The sequence below is a fragment of the Bombus vancouverensis genome, chromosome 9 (assembly GCF_051014615.1).
Source record: "Bombus vancouverensis nearcticus chromosome 9, iyBomVanc1_principal, whole genome shotgun sequence".
Lineage (NCBI taxonomy): Eukaryota > Metazoa > Arthropoda > Insecta > Hymenoptera > Apidae > Bombus > Bombus vancouverensis.
Window position 1 is genome coordinate 10,193,823 of NC_134919.1, and position 7,725 is coordinate 10,201,547.

Sequence of the window (7,725 nt, forward strand, 5' to 3'; positions counted from 1 at the left end):
GTCAACGATACGGAGGATGGCGCGGAACTGCGCCCTCTCCATGCCTGGACCCCCGTAACCCCCACCACACCACCGAAACGAGTCTTCGGTATACCGTACTGTCGTCTCCCCTCCGTCGCGGCCGACTTTCCCCCTCCCTAGCGCCATTCGCGTTGCCCGTACAGTTCGCCGCGACACACATTAAAACACACCCGCATCGCGATCCGAACTCGTGAGTAGGCAACGGTCATTCAATTCTCTCTTTCGCAAGTAGTTTCTGGCCACGATTTATTCCAAGTCATATTTTCCGTATAAATATTGGAAATAATATGGATTCGACGTTTGATAAATAACGTGTTCCGATGAGATTGATTGAAACGAACGAGCGAACAGCGGGACAAAGTGATTTATTCGAAAGAACGATTCGATGCTCAGATATTGAATGTATGTTTCCGCGGAATGAGATTCGAACGGTCAATGAGCAATTACAAGGGTTTATAAAAATTTCGTTTCTGTTGTAAGTTTTATTGAGACTTTGTGAAAAACATTTTACGTTTGCTACAATTTTGTGAATTTGACTAGATAATTGTATCAGGTAAATTGTAAAATGTAGTTTTTTTATTATAGAAGTGACACTTTTTTTTTAAATAAAAACTTGTCCCGCGTTATAGTTGTTTTAGTTGTTATATGTATATATGTTATATATCCCTTGTTATAGTTGTAGAAGTTAAGCTGGAATTTGTCGAGCCAGTACGTACTACCATTTCGTACCAAATTGTAATGAATGTTCGTAATTATATTTGTAATGAATACTACAAAATTCCGATGACTTAATTGTTACTATTAATTGAAAGGAAATAATGAAACATGTAAAATAAAATACATTCATGAGAATATAAGTTATTAATCGTTGAGGATATTGACGAAATATTATTTTTTTCTTTATTCGCAACATTTTCCTACGAAAATAATTGAACTTGACTGATATTGTAAATATACTCATTAAATTATATATCTCTCTCAGAATTTATTAAACAATGTTACTCTTTCACAACAAGTAGATAATATTAAAACGTATTTAATAATTGTACCAGAAACATCGTTGTACTAACAGTGAGATGGTAACAGAAAATTGTAAGATTAAAAAGAAATGTAAGAATTCAATTTAACTTGGAAATTGCAACTGTATGCTCAATACAAATTTCATTTCAACATTGCGATTTTATTAACATTTTTCTGCTTTTGTTAAAATTCCATAGTTGTTCTACTGTAATGTACTCATCCATGCCATACTGAATTCCTGTTAATAAAACAGCTTCGAGACACTCACAATTTTTCTGTGGTTATCATGACCTATGATAATTCACATTTTTGTTCGTTGACTATATCTCAATTTATAGAATATAAATCAAATGAAATTATGGAACTATCAATCCATTGGGGACAAAGCAAATTTATTGAAAAACGAAAATAAAGTAACGTACACATGATTTTCACATTTTTAAAAAAAATTCATTACAGAAATCATACAAAAAAAAAAAAATGTTTCATTATTTTAAAAAACGGCATCAAATCTGGTATCGTGATTTCTCGTCATTTTGAATTACTATACGCAAGCCATTACAAGGATTAGATATAAGAAGATGTTATCATAGCGTTATACATCAACTTCTTCAGACTATATAAACTAGATGAAAAAGATAATAATGAGAAAGATTATTAAGTAAATCCTTGGAACCCCTTTCCATAAGCACAGATAAAAGATAAAATTTAATAACGTAAACTAACTAAAAAAATTGTTGATGAAATATTGCAACGTTGGTCCTTAATCTGTTAATCTTACAAGATCAGCTTATATTTGTTGTAAGTATAATTGGAAACGATATTAGCACGAATTTTGGTATCAATTGTTACAATTTATATTCCACACGTAAAATGTTAAGGATGTTGGAAAGAACAGAGATCTTCTGGAAGCCAGCGGTATTCAGAACGACGATCGTCGCGTCGCGCACGTGACGTCATTCACCCTCTCCTTGACCAACCACTACGAACGACGAAATCCCCAACTGCGTCTGCACAAAGAGTGACGTCACGTCTACAGGCTTTTCTCGTTCTGTACGAGACTACGAGAGCTCTTTCAAGAAGCCGCGCGCGTCGCTTCTGCCTTCCTCCTTCTGCTTGGTCGGCGAATCTATGCCACTTGAAGCTGTTAACCAAAAAGCACAAAGTCATGCTACATGAAAAGGTCGTGCACTCTTAACGCTGTTATTCCATCCTGCGTTTTTACCAGGGGTTTATATCAGCTTGGAAATCTGTTTCTCGTCGGCCAAGAACAATAATATCATTCACAGTGGCCAATTTACCTAGGTCCTCTGCCAACAGACACGTCCGTCTGATACGTACGACGAGAAACCATGAATTATCGGGCAAAGAACATCGAGACGATTAACCACACGTAGTTCGTGGATGTACGGTTAAATACCCTTACTGATTGCCATTAATTAATTCCGGCTTTACAGCCTCCGACCTTCTTCCGTCTTAGCACGCCCTTAATACGTGCACTCATAGTCGTGACTTCCGTCATTAATAATCTGGCGAACAAGCGGAACCGTAGCAGTCTGGAAAATTGCTCTTTAATATAAAATGCTCGCGGAAAGTCAGCCAAAGAGTAACCCAAGGGAGTAAGTAATTTCCTGGTCAAATTTAAAACATTGCTGTGCGTGGGTCATGCGAGTGGCAAAATTCTCGTTATCGGTTGTATCAGGTTTGGAGGATAGGGCTCGCAGCCGATATAATTGTAAATTCGATGGCAAGTTCACCGACCATTTCCCAGCAGCCTTGGTGGACTTAGGACGATTCTCGAAACCTCCCAGGGCAATGAGGATTAAGGAAAGATCCCGATCGCGAATATAAACGCAATGGGCTTGTGGAACTTCCCTATCGTTCGCCTGTTCCACCGAGAGTCCTGCTAAGTTTGTCCCAATCCCTTAGGTAATTAGTAGTCTAGATACGCCTGTTTGACCTCACCGACGAACCAATTTCGGCTTACTTAAGCAAGTACTCTCACGAGCTTTCATAGCGATCTACCATGGTACGAAAATCTCGGCCCTTCATATACCTATTCGACGATAACAGATTCAAAAATTCTATTAATCAGATATATATCGAACGAGAGAAGATCATAAATCGCTAGAATAATGCTTAGTGTGCCATGAATCTACGGGACAACAATCTTGATGTTTCGTATATTAGACGATAACAGATTAGAAAATTCTATTAAACGTGTATCGAAGCATCATAATCTCCTAGACTGATGTTTGGCATTCTATGAATTTGATGTTCCGTACCAACGATTTCTATGAGCCAGTTTGATATCTCACCACAGACATTCTAAAACAAAAATAGATAATCCGCGGTCGTGATCGAACGGGAACCATCGATCATGCGATATTCCACACTCGATTGAACAGCGTGGCAACACTGTGTAGCCTTCCTCGAACACGATAGTCTATATTGGCCATAAAGCATTCGCGTGTGACGTTAATTTAAGTTAATACTTTGAATTCCGTTGGGATTTTTGGACGGAGCCGCGGATTCAACGGATGCAAAAATGATCGACACGTTTCATCCCAATGAATCTCCTGATGCGACACATTAAAATGTTGTAAAAACGGAAAAAGGCACTCCGTGTGGCGTCGCGTTGGAATTATCGAACCGCACGATTCCGCGAGAATTACGGTAGAAACTTTATATCGCGTGAGAATAATCGGACCACGTGGACGGTTTAATGAAACGTTCTATCGAGCCCTGTAACTTTAACTTGCTCTTAACTCGCCAGTTGGAGATTAGTCTTTTCGTCGCCTTGTGAAATCTAATTTTTTTTTATAGAACTTTCATTTTAACGTGCATTCAGCGTTATCTCTAAATGTCAAAGGGTAATCTGTACAGCTAAACATGATTTTATCGTCTTTGGTATAAATTAAATTTTTCATTCATTTTCTCTTTTTTTTTGCAAGCTGAATACAGCATGTATATTCATCTTTAAATATATATTAAAAATTCATTGTCTACACGTCAATATGATTTATCCTATTAATATTCTTTCAAATAAATAGATAAAAAATAACGAATTGAATATTCTTTGAAATGGATAGATAATTCATGAATTATCTATCTCTTTTTTTTAAAAGCTTTATTCAAATATCGTTCGGAATAATTTTTAAATGTACATATATAGATAATTTAATATTTATAAGTCAATACAAGCTATTAATATTAATCTTCTTTCAGGAGTTCCCTTTTTAAAAATTCTGTTTTAAAAGGATCAATATTGCATAATACGTTTAATATAATCAAGTTACCTTCTACGTGGAATCATACAGAACTTTGAAAATGCGAATGCGTAAAGCCATTAAAAAGAGGATTGAAACTTGTTTAAAATGAAAGGCGCAGATACCATATTTCCAGCAAATTAAATCACAGGCAACTTTCAATACGAGATATGAACAAAGAATATCGTTTTATAGATAACGATTCTTATATCTCTATCATAACAATATTGAAACCTCTGAATTTCCCATGAGAAGAATTTATTCATTTTTTTCTTTTTTTTTTTTTTTCACGTAGGAGACCAAAAATCTCCAACTCGCAGTTTAACTGAACCTTATGCAGTAATTTCTGTGAGAAGAGATCTACCAAAAACGTTCATAAGGAATTGAAACATCCCGGGGCACATTATTTGAAGAAGCTGTCGCCATTGTAGCTAAAGTAGAAGGAGAGACGAGAAACAGTTCACCAGTTTCGTATGTGACAAGGAATCTAGGGAATGCAAGGACATGCTGGTACGTTTCTCAACGGGAACAGTATTCCCTCGATTTTCAGACTGAACGTACTTTGAGAAGAAAAGGTAAGATATGCCTTGACACACTTTAACGTAACCATTTCTGTGGCGAGAACAGACCGTACCGGAAGCCCCCTTAGGGAACTCCCTTGCAAGATGCAGGGAGTCCAAGTTTGCCAACGTTACTTGCTACTTCCGGTAAGGAAGAACGCGCCTGGACTATGGAACTGCGGGCTTGAAGGCAAACCGTCGGGCGGGGCTACATTGAGAAACGTATTTGTAAACATACATCCTACCCATGAGGCTCGAGCAGCCCGTGTCGCAGTAAATCCCGGTACATTAATATTAATGCGTCTTCGGCATGTACAACACACTCGTGCCTTCTACTCAGCTGGTTCTCCACATCGCAGAAAGCATGAGAGTTCAACAGAGTTTACAGCACCAACCGTGTACAGAACCTGAACCTCCTCACAATATCTGCGTTCCGTCTGTCTCGCTTTCATCTCGCAGTCTTGGGTGTTCCTTGCGCCTCTCACTCCGAGAAAATCAGCTTAGTTTTTTATTCACGTTTGTCACGCTGATTCTTCGCGGTCTCGTTCAAAAGTGTTTTGGAATTTTTGTGTCTTTGAAGCGAGTAATAGAAGAAAGGGGGAAATGATATGCACGTGTAATTAGTTCTTTAGATTCGTGGTAGTTTTGAAGTCTTTGATGAATCTTTTAATCCCTTTTGTTTGTAACATAGATGAAACGTGCTCTATTTCGCTATATTTTATTTCTGTACTTTGGATCCATTTCAACCTGTTGAAATTACACACTTGAAGAAACTTTTTCAAAGGAATATTTGCAGCATTCATGTTTTATGAATATACTTCATCTTTTCAGCAGTTTTAAAAACTATCAAAATCATGCTTCGGAGAGCCAAGCTTAGCTTTTTAAAAATTTAACTGGTTAGAAATATGTCTGAAAATATACGATCAACGCAGAAATGTGTAATAGAAATACATACGAAAAGAAACGATCAACATTGGTCATTAATGACAAATGTTCCCTTTCTGCCTTTATGTTGGCACATTACAAGAGAGTTTGATGAAGAGGCCGGGGCCATTGTTGAATCAAGGAAGAGTGAAAGGTGACGTGCGATAATAGAATCCTGTGGAATAGTAAAAATACCGCATTTGCGTCAGTTAGGAAAGTAGAACAATTATACAGGTTGGATGACCGAGTGAAAAGAAATTGTAGTAACAGAATTATTGGAAATAAAAAGAATCTACTTTTTTAAATTTATGAACATTTCTGATAAAATTCCCAATTTTCAATACCCAAATACTTCATCTCAATCTTCTTGGAAATAAATTTAAATGCTTTGTAGAAATGTGGTATTTCATTAAATTACTTCTTTTTATTTCCCAATTTTTTCCGAGCATTAAGAAGCATTTTCATGCGCGAACATTCATTTATCCCTATTTATCAACAACTAGCAATTTTCCAACATAGAATGCTCACATTTTTCGACACATAAAATACCAATATTTCTCAATGTTTCTTCGTACGTTTCTCGATGGAACATGGACCATCGTGATGCCGTTCCACGACACGTTTCCCCTTGACTCGGGAAAATAATGATCACGCCCAATGGCGTGTGAACCAGTACCACATCTCAACATCTTACGTCTAGTATTCCTGTCTTGGAAACTCCATTTTGGAACAATCCTTTCAGTATACATCGTCACGGTAATCTCGTTTTATCAAGTCAAATATTATTCCAAATTTATATAGACATAAGTTTACCAATACTTGTACCAATGTGTACTTTCCTCTAACGTCTTGAGCTGTTAGCCTTCTTTCATACTCAGATACACCTATAAGATACGAGTCCACAGATCTTTTACAAAATCATATTGGTGAATATATAATTTTACAAATTATAAGATATGAACTTCTTTTCTGTAATTTTACAATCTGCCAAATAGGGAAATCATCTGATTTATAATTTGTTAAATTGACTATAAGTTGCTTGAAAAAAAAAGAAAAAAGAAAATGATTAATCGAACAGAATGTTATATTTGTGTAAGACCACGATCCGATTCCAAATTGATGGGACTATTATTGTAATATTGATATTAGTTCACGATTTCAAATGGAATAATTCCTAAAACGTTTCGATAATTTCTTAATGGTTTTTCCAAATCTAGTTCATCTTTCACAGGATGTATCTCTCACGTGAATGGAAAAATTCGATACTACATTACGTTTGTGGCCTGTATTTGACAAAAATCTTCATACAAATCCATCGCGATACTGTATCTCTTAAGAATCACAATATGCACATTCCTGTATAATACAGATATCATCGATATCCAATTGTCTATCATACGCATAGATAGCTACACGTCCACATATGTCCATTTATGAAGGTGCTCTAACATTCAACTAATCCATCTTCGGAGACATTAAAACGGATAAATCAACAGCGTAGAGTGGCTATCACATAGATGCTGGAACACTCAATGTGGCGTAATAATCGACCATGTTAAAAGTCCAGCGCGTTGCTAGGTTTCGTGAAGAGATTCCCATGATACACAGAGCCGATCAATATCGTATCAAGATCCAGCATTCACCGTGTTGTACCGTGTACCAGTGCGAAAGAGGTAGATACATCGTTCTAACACGTACGCTTCTACGTAGGTAGCACGTTATTAAGAGGTCTAACCATATCCAGTTCGCAGAGCGTGATTACATGTGCGAGCCACATTCGCTAGTAGGTGTATGTATGGGCATATGTGGGTAACGACACGATGTTCGACGTTAGGACTGAGGTTCCTTCAGGATGGCTCGTTATGCCAGGCAAACTGCCACGTAGAAACAGAATTTCAGTATCAGGGAGGGACGGCGAGACTGTAGCAACA

At 37.0% G+C, this 7,725-nt stretch overlaps 2 long non-coding RNA genes across 2 annotated transcripts; both read left to right on the forward strand.

Annotated features, from left to right (window-relative positions):
* Nucleotides 1-7: 7 nt before the first annotated feature.
* Nucleotides 8-3,848, forward strand: LOC143303132 (uncharacterized). Its single transcript, XR_013059143.1, has 3 exons — nt 8-1,842; nt 1,923-2,660; nt 2,744-3,848. It is a non-coding gene; the product is annotated as an uncharacterized LOC143303132 (long non-coding RNA).
* Nucleotides 3,849-4,193: 345 nt separating this feature from the next.
* LOC117163528 (uncharacterized) lies at nt 4,194-6,072 on the forward strand. Its single transcript, XR_013059191.1, has 3 exons — nt 4,194-4,820; nt 4,938-5,153; nt 5,705-6,072. It is a non-coding gene; the product is annotated as an uncharacterized LOC117163528 (long non-coding RNA).
* Nucleotides 6,073-7,725: the final 1,653 nt, after the last annotated feature.